Source organism: Anser brachyrhynchus, assembly GCF_964034855.1.
Source record: "Anser brachyrhynchus genome assembly, chromosome: 2".
In the NCBI taxonomy this organism is placed as follows: domain Eukaryota; kingdom Metazoa; phylum Chordata; class Aves; order Anseriformes; family Anatidae; genus Anser; species Anser brachyrhynchus.
The window spans coordinates 120,124,747-120,149,569 of record NC_137695.1 but is presented as its reverse complement, the minus strand read 5'-3'; the positions used below and the strand labels follow the sequence as shown (position 1 = coordinate 120,149,569).

At 41.9% G+C, this 24,823-nt stretch overlaps 1 long non-coding RNA gene across 1 annotated transcript; it reads left to right on the top strand.

Moving 5' to 3' along the window:
• The first annotated feature begins 234 nt into the window (after positions 1-234).
• LOC308190157 lies at positions 235-24,073 on the top strand. Its single transcript, XR_013946942.1, has 3 exons — positions 235-12,072; positions 21,478-21,711; positions 23,103-24,073. It is a non-coding gene; the product is annotated as an uncharacterized lncRNA (long non-coding RNA).
• Positions 24,074-24,823: the final 750 nt, after the last annotated feature.

The window sequence follows — 24,823 nt, the reverse complement described above, 5'->3', positions numbered from 1 at the left end:
TCAAGCCATAATAAACCCAAATAGAGCTCTCTATGTGCAAAGTAAATCCAGTTAAACCTCCTATAGCAATAACATTTAAAGCCTTATTTCTGCCCAAACCCAGAGGACACACGTGAAAGGTGTGGGTGCAGCACAGGCAGACCGCAAGGGTGATTATTACAGATCAGCACTGATTATCACCAACAATTTCCTCAAGAAAGAATTAGTGTCAAAACCAGCTCCTGCTTAAAGAGGGTGCAGCCTCATTGACATTCCTGGAAATTCCCTTCTATTTTCACTGGGACAGGCCGTGTCCAGGGAAGAAGCTGAAATTGCCCACCAGAACAATGTGCAAAGTAGCAGCAGGTGTCAAAATCTCTAAGAACAGCTGAGAAAGAGTACCTCCCAGCCCAGCTCTGGTGTCAGATGAGCAGAGATAAAATGACAAATGGATGAGGTCTCAGTGGGTCTTGCCAGGCAGCACAGGCAGGGAGCTGAGCAACCCAGCAGGGCTCACATCCCTCTGGGGGCTCCCAAAAGCCAACCTCTGCTGGTGTCACACATCCCTCCACTGGGAGCAGCAGCTTGAGAGCCTGCTCCTCAGACCAGGAGTGCAATATCAGGCCAAGAGCTTTCCCATAATGTGTTTCCAAAAAACTTGGTTGTAGCTGACACTAGTGCTTCACTGCGCATCCAGCAACTGTCTTGTCCCATCCATGTTCTCATGAAAATGTCAGTGGGCTTTCCTTTGACAAGATAAGGCATAAACGTAGCAGTTCCTTGTACCCTTACACATCCATTCTTTGTAAGGGTCTGCTACTCTGCTAAAACAGGTGTAAAATCTCAGAACATTGGAAAACTGGAAAATGTCCATCAAACAAAATACTTCCCCACTTGACTGATTAGCACTGAATGCAAACTGGAATATCCCTGGTGCCATCTGCCACTCACAGCAGGTTAAAACATCAGGTCACATACCAGTAGCATCTGTATTTTTTTCAGAGTGGTAAATATGGGGCACCAACCATTTGTTACGAGAAATATTGTCAAGACCTACCAATTTTTGTATATATATGTGTGTGGGGGGGGGGTGTATAGCCTGAGCATCATGGCATACAACACTGCAGAGAGAAAAAAAAAAAATATATATATATATATCCTTGCATCATACATTGTCTGCTCAATCATCAGTCAAGAAGAAGAGGGAGCTCCATTTGTCCCTCCCTTCCACACCCACCATGGCAATACTGCTTTAGTATTATATAGTAAATACAGGCTTCGGAGATGGCATTAGGGAAGTTAACCTGGTAAAAAGGGATGCTTCAAAGAAGAACTCCCTATTGTCAGCTCCCTGCTGTTTAAACCAGGAGATAATTACTTAACAAAATGCCTAGAAAGTCACATGAAGTGATCTGAGAATTGGAAGGCAGCATTCGTTCATTTACTCCTTCAGAACCAAGCAATCTTGTAGTTCAAATTTAACAGTCATCCATCATCAGTAGCAAATACATACCCAAAAACAATATCAAAGGTACTCATCACAGAGACACCCACTACAGTATGTGTCTTGCTGTCCTTGAAACCCAGCACTATTCTGACCGTATCTACAGAAGCTATCTGGTATGAGAGAAAGCTTCAAGGACAAATCCAGACTTTGCAGACCCTCACAGGGCTAGATACTATGGAAATGAATTGCTAACACTGCTGACTGGCTCCATTGTTTAAAACAGAGTCCTCTCAGACTTCAGCAATAATTCAACAGTGAAATAAACAGCCCCGATCAGATAGCTATGGAAATTAGATAAAGAGCACAATAGCTGTGAAGATAGGAATATTTCATGACGAGTCATATATCAGTTTATTCCTGATTTAAGTTCCTTTTGATTACTCTTTGTTAATACCTCATATGTATGTCATGTCAGAAAGAAAGGCAAAGATCTTTTCAGACAGAAGCTATATTCCCAACATGCCATATGCACAATTCATGACTTCGGTGGCTCCGCTATCTCCTTGAGACTCTTTCATGTTACTTAGAAATAATGACTGCATTTCAGGACATAGCAATTTCCTCAAAGCTAGTTTTTATACTTTAGTGTGCTCCTGAGATACCAAACTATTCAAAAGTGCTCTTTTCCTCTACGTCTGTTCCCAGAGAAGTCCAAGGCAACTCCTTTGAATCTCAGGACAGCATCCTTGAAAATTTCTTCCCCTTAATGCTTTGAACATAAGCTTGGTTAAACCCAAACTTAGCAATTATTTTATAACACAACATACTCATTTCCTTCAAAATAAGTCATTCACTTTAGCTAAAAAGCAATAAAAAGTCAAAGATGTGTGGATATAATGGAATTAACAGGATCACCCCTTTGTTTCGATAGTATACTTTCTAAAAATGTTACTGAGAAGGCTGAATGTGGTTGGTCTAGATGAAAGAAGCTGCAGGCAGCAGGAGAAAGCTTTCAGCACTGAGAAAGAAGCAATCTCCAGCCTTGCTAAATGGGGCTACTGTGGAATTCAGGATGCGCCGTACACACAGCTGGCTATAAAACTCCTCAGATCATCCAGCTCTGCCTCTCCCGCTGAGCAAACAATTCTCTTTGCATTTCTTGTTGCTCTTATCAAAAGTAAATAGGTTGGGTATTTCATAGTACTCTTGTTTTTTTGAGGATATTCTTAAAATCCTGGTCAAGCCACAGGACCCCGGTCCAGGGAGGAGAGGCTGTTCTCTTGACACGTTCGGGGGCTACTTTTTAAGCTAACACATTGTGAAAGGTATCTTGTCTTCAGAGAGTTTTGAGAGGTAGATTGATACCTAGATAAACCATACATGTCTACATTTTATAACCATTGTAAATCATTTCAGTATCTGATTGGTTATCATAAACTCAATATTGCATCCTTTCGAATTGGTAAATTTAACAAGACAGGGAGGAAAAACAAAAAAGCACATTTAACTGATGATACCGAACTACTGGTTTTCCTTTGCCTTTTTAAGGACATTCCACTTAGCTGACTGCCAGGCATTACCATCCAGTAGTTACTCTGGCCCACTTTCTGTTTGTTGCTATGTGTTTTAGGAAGCTAAGCTTTAAAGAGCACAGATAATGCCTACCATTAAATAAAAAGTCAAACAACTACAAAACTAACCACAGAAATTTAAGACATTCAAAGATCTTTTGTTTTTCCTTGTGGATCAGAATCTTAGTAGCTCAACTTCAAGCATCTTTTCAGTGCATCTTACCTTGAATTTGCTGTGTTTGGAGACTGCAGTACATGACTGCCTTCAGTATTCTTACAAGCATTACTATATATTTTAATCACCATTAATTATCATCAATCCTAGTTTACCTTAAGCAAGTTACTTTTAGGGAAAATACTTTAGCTTTTTTCCCCAACAGCTCTACAGTTTACAGGAAGGAAAATTAATCTGTGGTTAGGAGAGCTACATGGAGGAAGAAGATAGCTCTTCTGAGGTGCTGAGCAAGTTTTAAGCATTGCACAGAAGTCCAAAATATTTTGTCAGACTTACTCATCTTCCTTTCTCTCTAGCTCTGCAAGAGTAGATTCTCTTCCTCCTGCAGATCTGAGTCTGTAAGCTGGACTGACTGTAAATGGTGAGAACCCAGGCAGAATTTGCAAGGATCAAGATTGTGATGGGCTCTCTCTTCCAATCATAATGATGATAAAGGTTGCTAACAATCTGTCTTATTTGCTCCAGTAGAAGTGTTGGGTGAAATCACTAACTGTACTAAAGTTACTTTGGAAATACACCGGTGTAACTGAAGCAAACATTTGACTCAATATTTTTTTATGTTCTAATGCTGATACAGAGTACCTTATTGTGAAAAAATCTACAGAAAAAAATAGTATTTCTGTTCAGATGTAATAAATGCAAAGTTAAACATATAAAAAAAAGACTACAGTACTGCTTGAGCAATAAGGTGAAAATCACTTGTTTTACTTCATATTTCTGAAGGAGTAGCAGAGATCAGAGTCTGTTACGCTTATTAGCAAAGGGACAAGCAGAAGTACTCACTTCAGTAAAAACTGCAAATATAGCTTCTCCAAATTCTGTGACAAAGCTCTGCAGATGAAAATGAAATCTGAAGATAGATAGTTTTAGATTAAAGCTTTGACCATTTCTTAACAGTGATAAAATATATGAAAATAGTTCTTATTTATTTTTAATTTATCACAAGTTACTTTGGCTAGATATAAGAAAGACTTGAATTTATTTTGCAAATACTTTACTGTGGCCAAATACTGCAAGTCTTACTTGGGTAAGATATTCCAGTTGGGTAGCAGGACCAGTCTCAAAATAGGTGCATCAGAATTAGGCTCCAAATGAATTTAGGTTTTGCAGCACAAAAGTCTTCCCAATGCTTATTCTTTTAAGAAATCTGCAGTGTATCAACAGGAACGCAGAGCATATCTTGGGTTGCATCATTAGCTTCAGTTTCAGGAATTACTAAAATCCCCTAAGCTACCATTTGTCATGATTCTCATTCTTGGGAAATCCTTTAAAGGGACTGTTAAAGTAATTAAGCTAGTGTCCTCGATTTAATCTTTAAGGGTGCCTAGCCAACATTGAGTCACCATAGTCTTCTAGGTCAGACAGGAAAAGAATTGACGTCATTGCACAACGCCACTGCGTAAGTGTCTCTAAAAAAAATGGCAGCCAAGTGTACACAGTTGGATAATCAGATGCCGTGAATAACATGCTGCTCAACAGGTGAGCTTAGGGAATTTGGCACTTCAGAGCTGAACTGAGCAAGTTCTTATGCGGATGATAAAAGATCCGTGATACACTTTCTCTGACATAACATATTTAGCAAACTTATCAAGATGTTTCCTCTGTCCAGAAAGTCAACCAGCCTATTAGGAATGATAATTTGGCACATAATATGCTCGAGGGACATATACGATAAGGGATGTTTCATACAAAGAGGCTTCCACTACTAGCCAGTTATGTCAATCTGCAGCTAAAAACAGAGCAGCATAAAAATAAACTTTAACTCTTCACCCTGGGCAATTAGGCTGTTTTCTAGCAAAATAAGCACAGATTAAACAAGCACCAGGAAAGACAACTACAGTTCTGTTTCAACTCCTGCTCTTGAAAAATCAAAAACAAGCATTTAAGTAAGGCACTGCATTCTGGATATTTTCCCACTCAATATTTAATGTTTCTGAATTCCAGATGGATGGGAGTAGGAGCACATTGTTCAGAGACCCCAGCTTGCTCAAAACCCAGAGACCCTTCAGACCTGAACTGTTCCCGTTCATTTTTAGAAAAGTCACAAACAGGAAGCGCATGTTCTGCTATCCACAGGCAAATGGAGGGAGAATAAAGCTGTGTTTAGGCATACACTAACCTTGAACCTTATCCCAGTGACTTGTACCTGCCCCAGAACTAATCAAAAGGCTTTTATCATGACTAGAAAAAGCCTACATCCTTGCAATGTTTTGTATGATTCAGAAATACACCTAGCTCTACTTGTCCAGAATTCTTACCCTAATCCCCAGAGTAACCTCACAGCAGCCCAGAAATCCTTTCTACAGCAGAAATAAAAATAGCACTTATTTGTTCTTTAAATATGTTAATGGTCCTCATCTTCACTTTATCTCTGAGAGCTTTATCTGTCCAACTACAAAGCTACCTGTCTTGGAGTTATCCTAAACCTAAGCCCAAACCCAACCCAACACCCATGTAATTCTTGGCTATCACAAATTCCTCAACACGTTGTTCACATCAGTTCTCCTAGCAAGACCAGCAATACAGCATCCAATAATAATTTCAGTTCTACATTCTTCTTTTACAGACTCTTTAACCTTACCCTAATTTATCAGTATTCCAAGGGCTTGTATCCACATGAAATCTTTCTGTCCATACCCACAGGAGCAGTGACTCTAGCAGGACTTTGCACAAACATACAGCTTCCATCCTTAGTTATGAGAAACTTGACCCAGCCCTAGAATGACCCCAAAACATTTTAAAACCTGCCTTAAAATATTCTCAGTTGTCAGACTGGACTTTCATCCCAGCCCTGCAGGGAGAGTAGGATCCAGCAGTGAGCTGTCTCACCTTTGTGATACTCAAGACTAAGGCTTAACCATAGCTGAGTGACCCTGTGTAGCTTGCAGCATAAACATTGATGCAAAAAGCGTACCTTAAAGCACATAGGTCTGCTAACAAATAAAATGAATTGGGCTACAGTCTCATCTTGGGGTTAGAGTTTGTGTCCAGGACAGAGCTGACTGTATTACTGGATGTGTAAAGCTGCAGTAGTGGGATGAAGACTAAGCCAAAATGGGTAAATTACTTCTTCTGAGTTTGCTGTGCTGTACTTTACCCTACAGTTAGATTTGGGCTTTTGTTCTGGTCAGGCACAGCATGAACTGAAAAGATTGCTTTATCACTGAATTTTACAATAACTAGAGGTCTATGATAAGGGCAGGCACCAACTGGAAGTGAAAAAGATGCTGGAAGTGAATAAGATGCAGACTGGTGTTGAAACAACCAGCACTGGCAGGGATGGGCTCAATGGGCTTCAGTGGGGTTGGAACTAGCTGGAGCAGAAGGCAGCTTGCAAAGCCTAGCAAAGGCTGGAGACAGTAACAAAGGGCTTCAAGTTTATTAACAGGGAGTCCATCGATCACTTCACAAGCCAAAGTAAGGCTGAGCTTTGGAGATGGACAATAAATTTAGGACAACAGGAGCCAAAAACTGAGGTGGCTGCAGATTCCAGCCAAGCCAGACTGAGGGCTCTTACGGTCTCAAAGCAATGACTAAAGATAGAGAAGGGTCCAGTTTCTGTTTTATGACTATAACCAAGTGGTTATATACCATTATGAAACTATCCAGCACTTGTCTACTGCTAAGGCTGGAGTCAGCAGTTTTGTCTAGTGACCCAAATACAGTTCCAAAAGTTGCTCTCTGAACTTCTCACTAGAAAGGCTACAGCTTTTATAGAATCCAGAAACAAACAGACAACAACAAAAACCTAGCTCTAGGCTTATTGTAGTACCCTGGGCCCTCCTTCCCACTCCAAAACTTCAGTTTGAATTGTACCACAGAGATTTCTAGCACTCACAGAACCAGCAGTGGAGTATTTCACCTGGCCGCCTCTAACCCTACTCCTAGCTCTGCAGCTGTTGCAAGATGCAGCAATAAAGTCAGCTCCCCCTTGCCCCTTGTCCTGAAGGAAAACACTTTCCCCAGACAAAATGCTGGCCTTGACATACAACAGTGACTCACAGCACTAACAATAAGTCAGTCACCTCCGCCTCTTCTGGCCCTTATCCTCGTGGTGCCAGTTTTGCTGTTTCATCCATTCTCCAATACAGAAATAGTTTTCATGGTGGGTTATGATTTCTCATGAAGAGACCTGAATCAAACCATGGACTACATGAGAAATACTGAACACTTCCACCTTGGCTTTGCCTCTCCCCTCAATTTCACTCTTATTTGCCTGTTTTTCTTCCCCTTTCCTATGTCCCATCAGCACTCTCCTCTCCTCCAGCTCTGTGACATTCACATCACTTAGACTCATAGAATCACAGAATGGTTTGGGTTGGAGGAGACTTTGAAAATCCCCTAGTTCCAACCCTCCTTGCCATGGGCAGGGACAACTCCCACCAGACCAGGTTGCTCAAAACCCCATCCAACCTGGCCTTGAACACCTCCGGGGATGGGGCACCCACAGCTTCTCTGGGCAACCTGTGCCAGTGCCTCACCACCCTCTGAGTGAAGAATTTCTTCCTTATATCTAATCTAAATCTCTCCTCTTTTAGTTTAAAGCCATTCCCCCTTGCCCTATCACTCCACTCTCTGACACAGAGTCCCTCCCCAGCTGTCCCATAGGCCCCCTTTAAGTACTAGAAGGCCGCTGTAAGGTCTCCCTGGAGCCTTCTCTTCTCCAGGCTGAACAACCCCAACTCCCTCAGCCTGTCTTCGTAGGAGAGTTTCTCCAGCCCTCTGATCATCCTCGTGGCCTCTTTCTGGGCATGTTTTAACAGGTCCGTGTCCTTCTTGTGCTGAGGGCCCCAGAGCAGAACACAGTGCTACAGGTGGGGTCTCACATAGCACTGATGCAGCGGGTATGGCAGAGTACCAGGTGATGTAGGCCAGAGGGATGCTCACTACATGTCTTTGACAGCAGATGGCTTGTGGGGTAAGAGCTGTTCCTGCCTTCCCCCCACCCTTCCTTTTCCCCCTCTCCTTTCTGGGAGTCAGGAAACCGCAGGGCAGCAGGTGCTGCAGCCCCATAGGGCCAGCAGTTTGCCCAGGGGATGCTCAGGCTGGCCAGGCAGAGCAAAGAGCAAGCAAGATCCCAGACTGGAAAGCTGGAATTTCTCTGGTGTGGGGGACTAATCTAGAACTCAAGCAAACAACACTGAGTTTTCTGATCCACCACAGACATCTTGCATCAGCTTGGGCAGGTTTACCTGTGCCTTGTGTACACTGCAGCTGTCTTAAGTGATATAGGAGCACAGCCTTTATTTTCTAAGGGATGTCTGAAAGAAGTAGCAGGAGGCTGTGAGGTGCTCAGGTAGTATTGTTGGGGATGCTATAACCATGAACCAGCCAATACAGTTTACTTCAGTGTATGAGGTTAACTAGCCCTAACAAATAACAGACATCAGCATCAGATAATTTTAACCAAAAAGCTTCCCAAGGCTTTTGCAACTTTGGTGAAGAAATGACGTAAAACACTTAAATTTTCGTTTCCACTCCTTCTACTCATATATAGCCATGAAAAACATGAGCCATAAAGCCCAAGATATATATTTCTGTAGTGATACTCCTCTCTGCTACCAAGTGATTCTTTTACAAAGCAGGTGTCAGACAAGCTGTTGTTTACATGGACTTGTGCTCTGATAATTCAGGCAGACTTATCCCAGTTGCCTTTGATAGCCAGTGTGGGGTGAAAGCACTGCAAAATCTGGACATGGTAAGTTCTGGCCCCCTCTATACTAGTTTGCACCAGGAGAGGGGAAGGCAAAGATGGGTGCCAAGATTTGCATCCCTGTTAGAAGGTGCCATAGAGCTGGTGAAGCCCTGCAGAGGTAGCTGAGATTTATGCTCAAAGCCTTGGCAAGGATCTCCCTTAACCTTTAGGAAACCAGGTCTGAAAACACTGTGCAAACAACACAATCAGAAGGCAAATTCCCATTCAGCTAATTAATTCTCTAAAAATAAACATACATTAGTGCTTGGTCTCATGCTAGCTAGATGCAATTGTACTTGTCCTATGGATCTATAAGAAAGATGTTTAAGATACATATTTGACAGGAAGGATGGCCTAATTTCCAGGAATATTTTCCTTGGCTTGAAAAGGGATATGGCCAGATACCACAGAGAAATAAGTCCCTTCCAGTGGGACTTTAAGCCTCCCAGGCAAAGCAGATGAGTCACAGTGTCCCCACTCAGGTCTCCACCTTGCTGGCTGTGCATGCCAATCCACAGACCCTATGTCTGCCACCTTTCCAAGCACCTAATTTACATGCAAAATTGTCTTCAATCACAGGCAATCAAGCTGCCTGGTAACAGAAAGGGATGGCCATTTAAAAGGCAGGCCTATATTTTTCACTATCGAAAATGTAAATACCGAATGTCATTTTAAAGCGCTGTAGGAGGGGAGGGATAAGTGGGAGTTATCAAAGGACTCAGAAATAACTGTAAAACCTGGGACAGTCTGTCTCTAGATCAGCCCACAACACCCAAATTAGCAGTGAATGTGAGCAATGATAGGGCTCCCAAGAGCCAAATGAAATCTCAGCTGTTCCAATTTTGAGCTAAGTTTCTCATTTTCATTTCCTGATGGCTTAAAGGCAACAAATTTGCTTCCTGGAGTTTCCACAACTTCTACTTTTAATTTACATCTATTGCATTAACAGTTAGACAAGGGACATGTGCAAATACACTACTTCCTCCTCACCCTTACGCTTGATCAAACCACGGTCACGCTGAAGGGCTTTGTAGATCATTCTGATGGTCACTTAGCCCATCACAGAGGCAATTAATTACTCCTACTGCACAAGTTCCCCTCCTTGAAAGGTCAGCCTCCTGTTCCTGCTTCAAGCACCATGCAAACCATCTTGTTAGGGTAGCAAGAACAGGCTTGTCCAAAGGACAAGCATGAACTTGTTCACTCAGCAGCCCTTCCTTTCTTCTTCTCCCCTACCATTAGCATTGCAACTTTACTGCAGCAGACAAAAGTGTGAATCATGATCCACTCAGCCTCTGGGAAGATTTGTGTCAGATGAGCTCAGTAGCATTTACCTCTGATTAAACCTGTGACTGCTACAAGGTACTGCCTGGCCACACGATGGGTTTTACTCTTTGGAACTGCAGCACCCCAACACCTCAGCCAGGTAGGAAGTATCTTTCCAGCTGAATGAGTCCCTAGAAATTGCTGTAAACAACTACAATTTAAACACATATTTTACATGAAAATCACCACTGACACTTTTTGTTTTGGAAAATTTTCTTTAGATTTTGCAAATAATTAGCAAATCTAAAATCAGCTGGAAAAATGGACAAACAAGTCTCTACAGGTTTTGGTGCCCTGAAATTTCTATCTTTAGTGTATGAAATGTTAAAAGGTTACACATTTTCAAATGGTCAGTTTTGTTCAGGTGTTGCAGGGGGAACTTGCACACTTTGAAACAGCAGGCATGTTTGTTAAAGCAGCTACTTTCTTTGTGAGACATTTCCAAGATCAGAATCCAAGGCAGAACAAACTGTTTCTGGTGAAAACCTTTGCCATTTTTTGTCACCTTCATGTGCCGTAGTCGTATAGGAATGCCAGCTGTACACGAGTGTGCTCACTGAGGAAAATCTGTTCGAGTGGCAGAGTACATTATGTACAGTCAGGCTATCGTGTCCTGCATTCTCTTACCTTTTCCAGACCTGCAAGCTTGGCTATCAGCCCGCAGTAATAGGAGGTGCCTAACCAATTGCTAACAACAAACAGTACTTTTGGATCTTTAATCACTGGTATACCAAGTACAGCATGTGCTGTAAGCTGCATTTCTTATTCAAAGGAAGAAACTGTCCAAACAAGGCATATAAGGTATGCACAAAAAAGCAACCAGACAAAACCAGGTTGTGCTCACAAAGCTCCAGGCTTTAGCCTCACCTCAACATTATTTCAGGGAAGCATCTGACAGTGACAGTTTCGAAAACTACCAGCTATCAATAGCACCACTTCAAGAACCCATAACAATCTCAGCTTTACAGCAGACAGTAGGTAAGCTGGTCAGTGATCTAAATAAAGTAGATGAATGAATGCAACCGTCTGTCACATGTGCATTGTGTGCAACAAAGGTAAATTTAAGTTGAGCTAAGGATGTTTTAAGAGCAAGTGTGCAAAGCTGAGCTTCTGAATAGGTATTATGTCCTATCAAGGACTCATTGTTTAGCAGATCCTATATCTAACAATGCCTCATTGTGAAGGCTCCAAAGATCAGTGCATTAAATACCAGTTTTTCAGACCCCTTCACATTTTCAGTGTCTTCCAGTGCTGCAGACACTTGGATATTCTTGCTACATTCGTACCTGTGTGGGCATCTATCAGCTGTGTCTGCGTTATCCTGGGAGTGGGAGAAATAGTTTAAACCAACGGGTTTAATTCTGCAATAATTTTATTCTATCCCATTCCACAAAAATCTCCTTTTTGAGATATTGGAAAGCTACTTCACATGTGAGAAAAGAAATCTGGATTTCATAAATGATTCCACCTGGACGGCTACTTCAGACAGAGAGCAGGAGAAGTATCGCTGTGGAAGGCCCTGTGATCAACATGCATTTAGGTGTCCAGGCTCTGCGCATGTGACTGGAGGGAGGATATGGCCTTCCACGGGAGGAAAGATTCCGGTTCATTATTCTCTATGTAGGAAGTGGATTTATGCGATGCCATCATGAGCAAGGGAGGCAATCACTGCTTCCTTGCTGATGACTGAATCTACGTGTATATGCTGTAATCTGATTACTGAAATTGGGTAGAAGACTGGTGATGGGATCAGCAACGGAGCAGCACCGTGGTTCAGGAGTGCCAGCTGAGACATGTCCACACTGCTGCTTCGGAGAAGGTGAGACCCAGCTCTGGATTTGTAAAACCAATATGATGAATTGCAGCAAATGTTTGTTTCCCAATAATTCCAACACGAGGCATGTTCATGTGGCAGATCTCTGACACAGGTAGGAAGAGGGTGTATCAATAGCCCTCCCAGGCTTTACAGTAAATTAAAACACAGATTTGCACTTTCCTTCTGGCACAGCCTTCAGCAAGGGAGCCCTTGGAGGCAGGTTGGAGGAGGAGAAAGGTGGAGTGAAGGGGGAGGAGATCCTTGAAACCAGTCCTTGGGGATTGCGTGGGGATGTTTCCATGGCTCCAGCAGCTCTCTCACCTCTGCACGGGTACAGGGAATATGATGAGTTTCAGAGAAAACTAAAACCACTGCTGCTTTTCCAGGCAAAGAAAGGTGAAAGAGGATAGCTATAAATGCCCCGTCCCTGCCACTGAAAAGTATTAGTTAATAAACGTTGTGCAGCAAGTTTCCCTGGGTGTATCTTTCACACTAGTTATTTTCAGTTTTGCACCCCAGACTTTGCAAATGTGAACCTCTGCTCCAGCTGTGTGCCAGCACCACACCAGTGCAGGGCATGCAGTCAGCCACCAGCACTACAACCAGAAGAAATGCTACAATCCAGTTTAGTCACAGGGCAGCCATCAGTTTGCTGGCAGTTTGAGCTAACAGCACTGCTGGCTTCCTGAGCAGCATGCACTGCTCTCAGCATATCCCTCACAGCAGAGGCATCCACTTGAAATCTGTGCATTTTACGCAGGCCTGAAGCTTCTCCAAAAAAGCTGAAAACCACTGAATTAATTATCACATTTTTTTACGTGTGCTAGACTTGCCATTTTCAAGCACCTTTAGAGTGTAAGGGGAGTCGGGGTGCATATAAGGACACACATATATAAGGATACATTTAAGTTCAAAAGGTACATCTGTAAAACACTGGAAGTCAGTGCAGAATGTGGTCACATCAGCTTGTGAAATCACCCGTATTTCCGGGGTGCATACCGAAAGCACAGTTGAGGTTAAGGATGTTTTCTTCACCTGTGTCTTCTAATGTTTTTGTCACCGTGTTAACTCATTTAGAAAGCTCTTCCCTTGCAGAAAATATCCCCATTTTGGAAAATCAGTATGGGAGAACTACAGCCAATTCCACCCCTTCTCCACTTCCAGTAGCCTAACATTAGTGTGAAGAAGGGAAAGAAAAAAAAAAGAAAAAAGTCTGAACCTGTTTGTGTTCAAAGGTAGCAATCCCCAGTACTCAACTGTTTCAGACCAGATTTTGCTTCCAGGTTAGTACTGGTGAGAGATCTGAGATATCGAGCCCAGGGCAATGTAACATTTAAGTTCGGCATCGATTCTGAACTTCAATTTAAAATGAAATGGCAGTCCTTCGGAGCTGCTCTGCTCTGTAAGTCAGCCAAGGTTTTTTCCAGCCTGGGCTGGCTTAGAACAGCTGTGACTGTGATTTAAATTTAGTCAACACAGAAATGCTTTCCACCATGTCTTCCCATGGCAGTCAGTGGCCCTGAATTTCAGGCACCCTCCCTCTTTCCCTCAAAATTGCAGTGCTTTTATCTGATTAGCTCTAAGTGATCTTGATAACTACTCAGATCTAGTTATTTCTTGAATTCATTGCTTGGAGATCAAACATTACATCACAAGAACTTAATCCTGTTCCAAATGAAGCCAAGGACAAAACTCCCGCTGACTTCAGTGTGTGAAGGGTAAGGTCATAAATCCTTGAAACATTGAGTGTCCAATCTTCAAATTAAAACATAATGAGCTTAATAGTCATGTATTTAAAGGCTGATACATTTTGTGTCTTGTATGAGATTTTACAGCTGGGTTGTAAACTCTTTTTAAACTTCAGTGCTTTTGAGGGAGGGTCGTTTTCTAGGAGCTCACATCATTATCTATCCAGGCCAGTACACAAAACACACAATGGAAGTGATACTGCCCTGACTGCAAACAATGTCTTTGGAAAGCTTCAAACAATTTCTTAGTAAACAACTGATCAGGGTAATTACATTTTCTAATCTGAAATGGGGCTGTGACATTGTTTCAGGTAACACATGAATCATGCTAAAGGGTTTTCCTCTGCTAGCGCTGGCTAGCTTATCTGAGCAAGCACTGGTCTGAGGATGGGGACCTAAGCCTGATGAAGTATTGTACTGGCACTGCAGGTAGTGGCTCCGCCACCTGCCTCCAAGATTCCTCCAATCTACTGCTACTGTTGGGCAGACAACTCGCCAGGTAATTAAAGGAAATTAAGAAATAGAGGAGCTGTGCCTAATGCCTCATGATCCCAACTCATTCTCTCTAGATGAGGCATCAGATGGGACAACCTTGCTGCATATCTGGATGATGCTGAGTCCAGGTGAGAGAGCTGTAGCCTCACTTAGCAGGAGAAGGCAAACATGGCTTTGATGACTTTGTGCTTGCTAATGAACACAAATTAGCTAAAACACAATGAGTGCGTCTCCCACCATCTTTAAGCCAAGTTGCAATGTAATGAACTGGCTGTCAAATCCTCACCACTACGTGGGATTGTGTTAACAAACTAGTCCAACATTATTACACAAAGCATGATTAAATATTCGCAGAAGAAGCAGCTCTAGCTTTCTGCCTTGTTTGGGTTTGTTTTTAACAGTAGTTACAGTAGGAAAACTGCAGTATGACCTGCCCCTGCAGTATTCTTTTATTCTTCATTCTCTTGTCATAGATGCAATCTGTCCACTGCTTAATTTTTTTTTTTTTATCATTAGCTTGGATATCTACCAGCTATGATTGCCATGATTAAATCAGTATTAACGTAATTACAAAGGGCTTTACTTAAGATAAACAATAAAGAAGTGATCCAGAACAGTGAGAACTTCAGTGCTGAGAACGTCTGGCAAAAGCCCTTCAAACACTTTGAGCTACGTTTTTTTTCCTCACATATTTTGTTTTTAATTCAGATGTGTTGGTTTTATCAAATCCCTGAAATTAGGTCAGTCTGTCACCTCAGAGTCTGATCCTTGAAGCCAGCCTCAGCAATGCCTTTGACCGTGATTTCTCTTTACTGCCTTAGGCAACAATAATTTTTGCTTCACTCCAAACTTGATGCCACTGATGGTCTGACATGAGTCAGACACTGAGGGTTTTCCTTATTTCCTCCTCATGGTGAAACGAACAAAGGGCTTCAGGACTTGGCATGCTTCCCATGTACATCTCCTGCTCTGAGGTATTCCCATTCTGCAGGATGGGCACGTAATCAGATATAACTGTGATGGTGGGAGAAGTTTCATCTCCTCTCACCTCTGTTACTTGGCTTTGCAGAAGTTTAGTTATGATTTAGATACTGAATCTGTCCCAGCTGAATTCAAAAGCAGAACTCCCATAAATTTTAATAAGCATACCAGGCCTTTTCTAATTAGTACAGTAACCACATATTCCTGACACAACAAGTGATGACCTAGCCTTTTAAGAAGCCTTTTAAAAAAATTTTCAAACACTTCCACACACTTTTAGAAAGTACTGCGTAAGATGCATGTCACTTTTAAATAGACAACAAGGGACATTTCAGCATTTCAAGCAAAAAGCTAAGAGTTTTCCACAAACTATACAAAATTTGCTTAAGAGTTTAGAGCCAAGCTCAGATTTTCAGAGACCTTGGTCTGTGTATTCAGCTATTTGATTCTCAGTCTGTGGCCAACCACTGTCTGTTCTCCAGGAAGAAGCCTAGAAGAACTTCCACTAGGGGAAGTGTAAAAGCCCTGGTTTCACTCAAAATCCTACCTTCCCAAAAGACTACATTAGCATTCTTCTGAATACTGTCAACAGAAAAAGAGACATGGCATTCAGTAAGAAATTCAGACCCCTGTGGTTTTTTTTCTGCCACCTGTGCTAAATAATAATAATAATAATAATAATAATAATAATAATAATAATAATAATAATAAATACTTCTAGACAATGAATGTTTCCTAAATTCCTGTGTGTGTATGCCCAGAAATTTATCTTGTTCTCCAATATCACAAGAAAGAGAGATTCTCACACCCTATCGAGAGCTGGAATAGGGTCCTGCTTCTGGCACATTTCCATGGAATGATACCAGAAAGGCCAGGATGAACTAACTCGTCCATTGTGACGACAATGTCTTATACGTCAACTCTTCTGTCTAGTTCACCTATTAAATGCTTTCTTCAGAGGATTGAAAATAACTTGATTAGGGTTGTGTCCTTCATATTCCCTGTTATTTTCCTCATTTTGCCCAATGAGACAACCACTTGCAATATTCTGCTCCTTTTTGACCTGACACAGGACAGTATGCCCAGCCCCATCTGTTGAGCACCAGATAAATCCTGTCTGACACTACACACTTGTGTACAGGTTGATTATAAAGCACAGAGATTCTGTGATGCAGGGCTGTTAGGGAACCAGTGTTATGGGATACAGACTAGTTTTTCATCCATTGGCTTCTGGTAAGAGCCAGAAAGTTAAAACTCAAATACAGATGCATAGAAAAGACCTTTCCTCTGGAGAAAGGGATGATGGATTTGCTGATGTTGCGTAACACTGTACACCCTTTTTGGGTGAGAGAAACTTCATAAACTTCAGCAGAACAAATGCAAAGTCCTTCACTTGGGACAGAAGAAGCCCCTGAAAGAGTGCAAGCTGGAGAATGGCTGGGGAGGGAGCAGCTCTGCAGGGCAGGACCTGGGGTGGAGAAGCTGAACACGAGTCAGCAGTGCGCCCTTGAGGCAATGAAAGCTAACCACATGCCAGGCTGTGTTAGCAAGAGAGCAGCCAGCAGCTTGAGGGAAGTGGTTATTCCCCTCCGACCGGCATTTTTGAGGCCACATGTGGTGTACTGTGTCATGTCCAGTTTTGAGTTCCCCAGTAAAAGGCATTGACACGCTAGGCTTAGACCAATGGAGGGCCACCAGGACTGTGGTGCAGGGCAGTCAAGGACGGGATGGCGAAACTGGGTTTGGCCAGCCTGAAAAAGAAAAGGCTGGGGGTTGGGAGGGGGACCTGATGGTAATCTTCAACTACTTAAAAGGGTGCTACAGAAAAGATAGAGCCAGATTTCTCTCAGAGGTGTGCAGCCAAAGGAGAAATGTCAGTGCTTACAAGCTGCTGCCAAGGAAATTCTCAGCAAGTATAAGAAGGAAATATAAATAAAGAAAAACAGAAAACCAAACCAAAACAATCAATCAACCATAAATAAATAAATAAATAAATAAATAAATAAATAAATAAATAAATAAATAAATAAAACAGAACAGGTAAGAGTGGTTAAACACAGCGAGAAAGTTTTGGAATCTCCATCTTCAGAGAATTTCAAAACTTGAGTAGACAAGGCTATGAGCAACCTCATCTGACTTTTAAGTTAGCCCTGCTTTGAGCAGAGAGTCGGACGAGATGACCTCCAGAGGTCCTTTCCAATGTAAATTATTCTGTGATTCTATAAATAAGGTAGAGATTGTAAGGAAAAGGACCTAAATCAGATTCAGGAGTGGCATGAGTCTTTCCTGTGGTGAGAGGACAGGCCTGCAGGCTGTTGCTACTGCTGACCTCTTCAGGGCTGAATGATTGAAAACCACTCTTGGATGCAGCAGAGCGTGTGTTCCTGGCACAGCCCTTGCACTGAGCCATTCCCAAGTTTCTGTAAGCAGTGGCCTTATCTGGGTGGAGTGCTGTCAGTCAGGTATTTTTTCCTTCATTTTTCCCTCACCCCTTGTCATCACAGTGTGTTAAAACTAGTCTGTTGCAAGGATTCACCAAACATCCACACTTCAAGAACAGGAGTGTGATTTTTGCAATAATTTTGATTTTTTAAAACATTCTCTTTTCTCAGGAAGTCATTTAGTACCTTTGATGACAGCAGTGTTGCACAAGTAAAATGTACCAATTACACACAAATTCATAGTTCTAACCTGAAAGAACACCAGTCAGCAAGAGGAAATAAATAAATAAATAAATAAAAGTAAAAATAAAAATAAAAAATAAAAAAAAGAGAGAGAGAGAAATCAAAAAAAAAGACTCAGACTAGAAATATTCTCATTTTTTCTTTCAGCTTAAAATTTTTCTATACAAGATAAATAAAAAGCTATATTTTAACTATTCAGATGACTTCAGAAAGTACTAGGTTAGAGTGACAACATTGTTCATGTTGGTTGATTTAAACTGGTGGGATATATGTTCTAATTACTAACAAAAAAGAAGTTCTGATACATTGCTCAGTAAAGTTTCACTTGACTATCAGCCACCTACTCAACATATATAACCTAGCCCTTACCTGTATTGAACAAAAATGTGTTATACTGAATTTAAAAAATAAATATTGAGTTTTATTTTCAGACTGGTCAGTTGAAGACCCAAAATAAATAAATAAATAAATCTGGTAATACCTGTCCTTTTAAGGAAGCTAACAGGCTAATAAAGCTGTTTTCTTATTTTCTATTTCTTTCTTAGCCAAAAGTATTGAAGTGTGGATTTTCATGCCATAAATATGGATACATAAGCCAGTGAGTGACTTTGCACATGCAAGCAGTTCCAGTAGGGTGGCTTCTCATGGGTTTAAATAGTTCCCTGTTTATGTTTCATAGGGTCGAGGCCTATGAGAAGAGTAAAAACTCATGACAACATTAACAAAAAAAAGACCATGACTATTAAATTAATTAGACTGTTTAGGATTTTATCTTATAGAGTTTGTCACTCAATTGTTTAAAGTTCATGATTTTTCACATTTTGAAGAAGTTCCTCATTTTTGTTTCTCCATTATAGAAAAGTCATTTTTGTTAAAGTCTCACATTTCCCTAGGTTCAGAATTTGACATTGACATGCCACAGTTAGTCATTTTTGCTTGTGGGAGAAAAGACAAGAGAAGCATTTACACTATAAAATCAACAGCAGCCCCAAATATAGGCTCACAATGGGAAACTCCATACTCCTGGACCATTCAGTCTGAACTGCTGCCTATTAGTCCAGATGGAGCTCGAACTCCCATAAGATATCTTCTGGGGACTATCATATCACACCTGATCTGTCCAGACAGTGGGAAAGGAAGCTCAGGTCGAATCACAGTGCAGGTGTGATTGGGCTTTCCCCTTAGCAAACCACAGCTGAAACCAAGCCTAAGGCATGTGTGAGCGTGGGCATAAACCATGTGGATGGTTGACATGCTGAGACTCGGATAGGGTCATGGAAATGGCCTTAGCTGGCAGTAGAAGAATCTGGTCAAAATCTCAAATGTGATTAAGAAATGTGTCCTCTGTTAAGCAGACATCGATGAGTCTCATTAAAATGTTTTCTACTTCATCAGTTTTGGTTTCAGCTAGATTTGGGGTTCAGTTCCTCCCTAGCCCTTACACTTTTTCCTTATATTCAAGTGCCTTCTCTCTGAAGTCCACTAAGGTGAGCACGCTGAGATCGAAAACAGTCTTGATTTGCAAGGGGACCAAACTGCAAGCATTTTCTTAGCCTTTAAAACTGGGAACTCAAAAGACATGCGGATGTTACATGTAATAAGACGCACAATGAAAAGATTGCTAAAGTTAGCTCACGTGTCTTCAGCTCGTCTGTAAGTAGCCTGCAGTGTTGAGCAAGTCACACACATTTTAGTGCACGCCGCTGCATCCCAGTCCTTTTGTAATGCATGGCAAAAACTCCCAGAGATTTCAATAGGAGTGGGTTTCAATTCAAAGTTGGCAAGATTGGAAAAAATAAAATAAAGCAAACATATTTTAAAGTCTTTAAGTTAGAACAAAAAGCATCTTAGAGGATCTATATCAAAAGTGAAAACTGAGGCTGGAAGTTAACTCCAGCTTCATGCGTACTTCTAACCTTTACACTAGTATACTAACCAGTTTCTTTAAATACAATAGAAACTCTGCCACTTTGAAGATAAGCCCTCACAGTTTGCTTAAAACAATAATTCTGTACTTTCTTTCCTGTTTCTAGATTTATTTTAAGTATTAGTATAAAATGTCAGAGTCTGATAGCAGCCAGATCAGTTTGTATAAAAATCGACTGCCTGTTTGTAGTATATTACAGGCTATATTTGACACAGGAAAGCACTTAATCATGAATGCTATCAGCACACCACACCCATCTTTGTAAGTGCCTTATAAGCTACATTTATCACTGTGAACTTGAACTGGATAGAGACAAGTAATAAGGAAAAACGCAAAGCCCTTCTGAGGAGGTAGGGTTAAAAGTGTGTTATCCACGATACACCCGCTCAGAAGGCGTGCTCGTGCCTGTCAGCTGCACTGAAACATCGGGCTATTTCACTTTGTATTGATGGACTTCTACTGGAATCATCGGTCCCAGGTAAACAGCGTGCACATAAAAGAAGAAAAAGTCTGTCTCAAATCTGATCACAGAGTTTCTGCCATTCTAGGTATCTTATTACTTTTGGCTCATTTTATTTGCACAACAGAACTGACAGCCCTTCAAAGACTTAAATAAACAACACAAACCCCTTTGTCGTGTGCTAAGTATCTTTTTATTTCACAAATCTGAACTTTCATCTTTATTTTCAACTTTGTGCTCTAACATACCACTTTTTGGATGCTCAAACTCCAATGAGAGAGAGGGAACCAAGCTTGGGAGTCTGAAAAGCCTGGAGAGGGGAAGGACTCAGGAGGCCACAGGGGCTGCCTCAGCTGCTCTGCTGCTCCTCTGGCTGCTGCTGGACCCCTGCTCGCTTTGTCCTGCTGGCCAGCATGCTTTACACCAGCCAGGCCACTGGGGCCAGAGGGCAGAGTGATGCAGCTGCAGCCCCATGGGGCTGGGGCTGGACCAGAGACATCCTTCTCCCCTTGGCAGAACGTGTCAAGAAATCAAAGTCGTTGTGAGAGAAGCAAGTAAAGATGCCACCAAAGATTACAGCATTTGCAAAATCTAACTGGAGAGTAAGCTGTGATGGTCACTTTGAGATATGTTGTGTACATTCACATTTTCTGCGCAGGCTCAACACCGAACACATTTGGGCACATGAAAAGGAGCTCAGTGAGCTATTTATGGTATTTGTTCTCAGCAGCCCAGTTAGAAGACACATTTTCAAACCTGGTGGTATTGCCCTAGGGTATTGTCTTGATTAAAAGAGAGGACTTTTGGCTGGGTTTTATTAGTATATTAGTTAAACGTGAACTCAAACGTTTTTCCTTGTAGAGGAAAATAAAATATTTTTACCCTGTATATCCTCAGAACTTAAACAATGCTTAGTGAAATAATGCTAAACCCTTGAACGTTTTGCTAGTAAATGCATCTGCAGGAGTGTTACTCATTTGTGTCTCCAGTGAATCACATCACCCTTTACAAATGCCTCTGTGCTTGAATAGGAAAGCTATTGAACAGCACACTAACATCTATTTCAGCAGTACAAGAGAGATGCTAACAGCAAAACACATACATATTCCTTAGGTAGAACACTGCTTTCTCTCTGCTGAGAAAACACCCTGGATTTTCCACTGGCCAGTGCTGTGTCTCTTCTGAAAGACGCCTCCCCCCATGCCCCCTTGGCCGGCAGTGAAGGCCTTGCCGCAGTGACTCAGTGGGCAGCGTGCCACCCACCGCGCTCAACCATCCACGCTTCCTGGAGCACCCATGACCCAGGTGGAGTCCCCAGGTGGCCCGAACTTGCCAGCTTGGGATGAGGTAATTCAGCTGCAAACTAAAGAAACTAAACAACCACTGAATCGAATTCAAAGGGATATAGCAGAGGGACATATCTCGGATTTCAATACATGAAGGTCATTCTTATTTAAGACATGATTCTTACCCCACCACACAGGGCAAAAACCCATCCATGCAAAAAGTTTTTAATGGATGTTTGCAAATAACCAATTTTTATTAAATTTGTGAATTCTGCTGCTTTGCTCCCTTAATACACTTATTCAACTGCACAGTGCTGTATCTGGAAGAAACAAGACATTTTGTACCCCTAATGATAAGTGTGAGCACTGAAAACCATCATGACACTAGGAAGTGTGTCCAAGGAAGTATGTCACTTACCTCATCACTCTAGCCCTAAATTTCGTAGTCTCAAAAGTCATTAGTGACCACAAAACTGATTAACATCTTAAAAAAATACAGATATATTGCTGGCTGAATCTGTCAACAAAGACTGTGGACTGCCAATTCATTCATTAGCGGCAGTCATCCACACTTATTCGATCTAAATACGAAATAAAGTACAGGAAGGAAAAAAGTCCGTTAATGAGACACCACTGGAATTCAGGGCCACACATTACATCAGACACTAAATCAGAAAGAAAAAAAATCAGGATAAGGTGGGTGTAGAGCTGTCAAGATCCTCACTCAACTCACTCCTGGTCAGTGGCACTAACAATTAGCTTTGGGAAGAGCTGGGCTAAGACGTGAAAAACCTCATAGCCAAAATACCTTGAAAGCTCAAGCAGAGGTTAAATACAAAGATTTTGAAAGTTTGGGAATTCAACGGTAGGTCTCACCTTTCAGGTGATCTCTAAGCTTCCCCAGAGCATTGTTTAGAAAATAATTCAGTAATGATGCATAATACCTGGAAGTACACAAAACAGCAAAAACACATACCAGGCAGATAACTAACAGAAAATAAAGGCAGTACTAATGACGTAGGACAGCTTAAAATAGCTATTAAACAAGCAGCACATAAATGGCCACCAAATGAAACGGCAAAGGTCTATTTGTTTCATACAGGTAACATTAGAAAGAAGGATTAATCAATGCTAACTCAGGAAATTGCTGAGCCAGCTCAGCTACTACTTACTCTTGGATTCCTAAAACCACCACCCCTGCTGCAAGCTGCTTTTCAGGGTTTTGTGGAAAGATTTATCCTTAAGACCTGCAGTTAATGACACAGAAACAAACAAACATGAAAAGATTATATCTAATAATCAGTCCTAAGGTTACAGAGATTGATTGGTCACCCTCATGTGTTTTTGTTTTTTTTTTCTTTTCTTTCTTTAAAGTGAGCTTACATCATCTTTTTATCTAATCTCTTCTGATGTGGAAAGCCAATCTTCAAAATGCTTCTGCTTTCATTACAGAGAAACTGAAAATCAGCTGGAAAGGGACTTAACAATGCGGATACGTGGGAGCCTGAAATGAAGGCCTAAGAAGTTCTTCACCTTCTGCCTACTGTTCTTACCTTCTTCCATCTTGCCATGCAACACTTCAAAGAGCAAAAGCTCCCCTGTCCTGAGCTCTTACTGTAAAATTCAAGGGATAAAGTATTAGCGATGCCCCTAAAAGAGAAACAGAGAACTGTTGAAAGACACCTCCATTGGCGCATGTACCAAACCAGGCTCCAAAACCCACATAAGTCCTGAATCCACATCACTACTTCAACACTGATGCTCTGCACCCTGTTTGGTGCTACAGACCCTGGTGCCTACCCCAGGCTGCAGTGCACCAGCATCAGCTGCTGGGTGTGCCGAGGAATTTGTTCTTCACGTGAGGTTGTCAGGCACTTACAGGAGGACTGCTTGTTCCTGCTGCTCTGGCGCACACACTCCTGTCCAGCTAACCTTTTAAATCCCTCCCAGGAGCAGAGGCAGCTCACTGAACTGCAGAAGCCTGCAACCATTCATTTGATGGCACTCACCAACCCATAGCTGCAGGAAGGAAAACAACAGCAGAGGTCCCTCTTTGATGTTACCTTTCTCTCTGGGGATGGTGGCAGCTTCTCCCCAGACCACCCACGTCTACTCACCCTTCTTATGGAGGCAGCCTGGGTCCCAGGGATCAGAGACACCCAGAGGCACCTCCACAAAGAGCCCACAAGAAGAGCATGTGGTTGGGTGTCTACACAGGTTTATGGTCAAGTAATTCAACACTCAGAAGTCAGTATGGTGTTAGCGATGGCAGAGGCTGCTGAGTCATGTGCTGTACCTTTTGGAGAATGCTGGATCTGCCCCATTTGCAGAAACCCTTTCCACTCCGTTTCTCAGCTTTCACTCCTGTTACTATTGTTTCTGTTTAGTCACAGAGTCTTCCAGGCATGAGCAAAGTCCAAATTCCTGATGGTAAAAAACAAACAAACAAAAGAAATGCAAACAGAAAGGGTGGGGAGGAGAGAGAGTAAAAAAAAATAAATAAAAAATTGGAGGAAAACTAGATCTTTCTGCTCTACAACACCGTCAAAACAAACCACATCCATGTCCCCCCCTACTTTGTAGTTCACTTTTAAGTAGAGCTGTGCCCAGCAGCTGGAAGCTGTCTGGCTGTTTGGACTGCATGCAGGGATGTGCCAGAGATTCCCTCTTACTCCCCTGAATGGGATGTAAAGAATTCCTCTTTTCATTGCTGGCATTCCTATGGCACTGAGTCACTTTATAACCCAGACAATAATGTCCAAGTCTTGTCCAGACACTCTGGGATAGACACTGTGATTTTTTTCTAATGATAGAATTGTGAGAATGTCCATTGGATATGAAGCTTCCTGGCCAAAACCTGCATTAAAAATAGCATAGCCCATGCTCCCCACCTGCAGATAAGGGATGTACTTTGGTGTCCCACCTTTCCAACAATAATTAATCAAGACTGAGGAAAGGAACTCAAATTCACATCATAGCTGTCAAAGCAAATGAGCTCCTGGAAGACACAGCAGTCAGCAGCACAGTCACCTGCTCATTCCTCCCAGCAGCAATCAGTATAAGCACTGAAGTTTGTTGTGTTGTTTATTGTTCCTAATTGTAAGCCCACACAATCCTTTACCAGCAGCTTTAGAAGAACATCTCATCTTGTCTGGTAAGTTTGTGCTGCACTG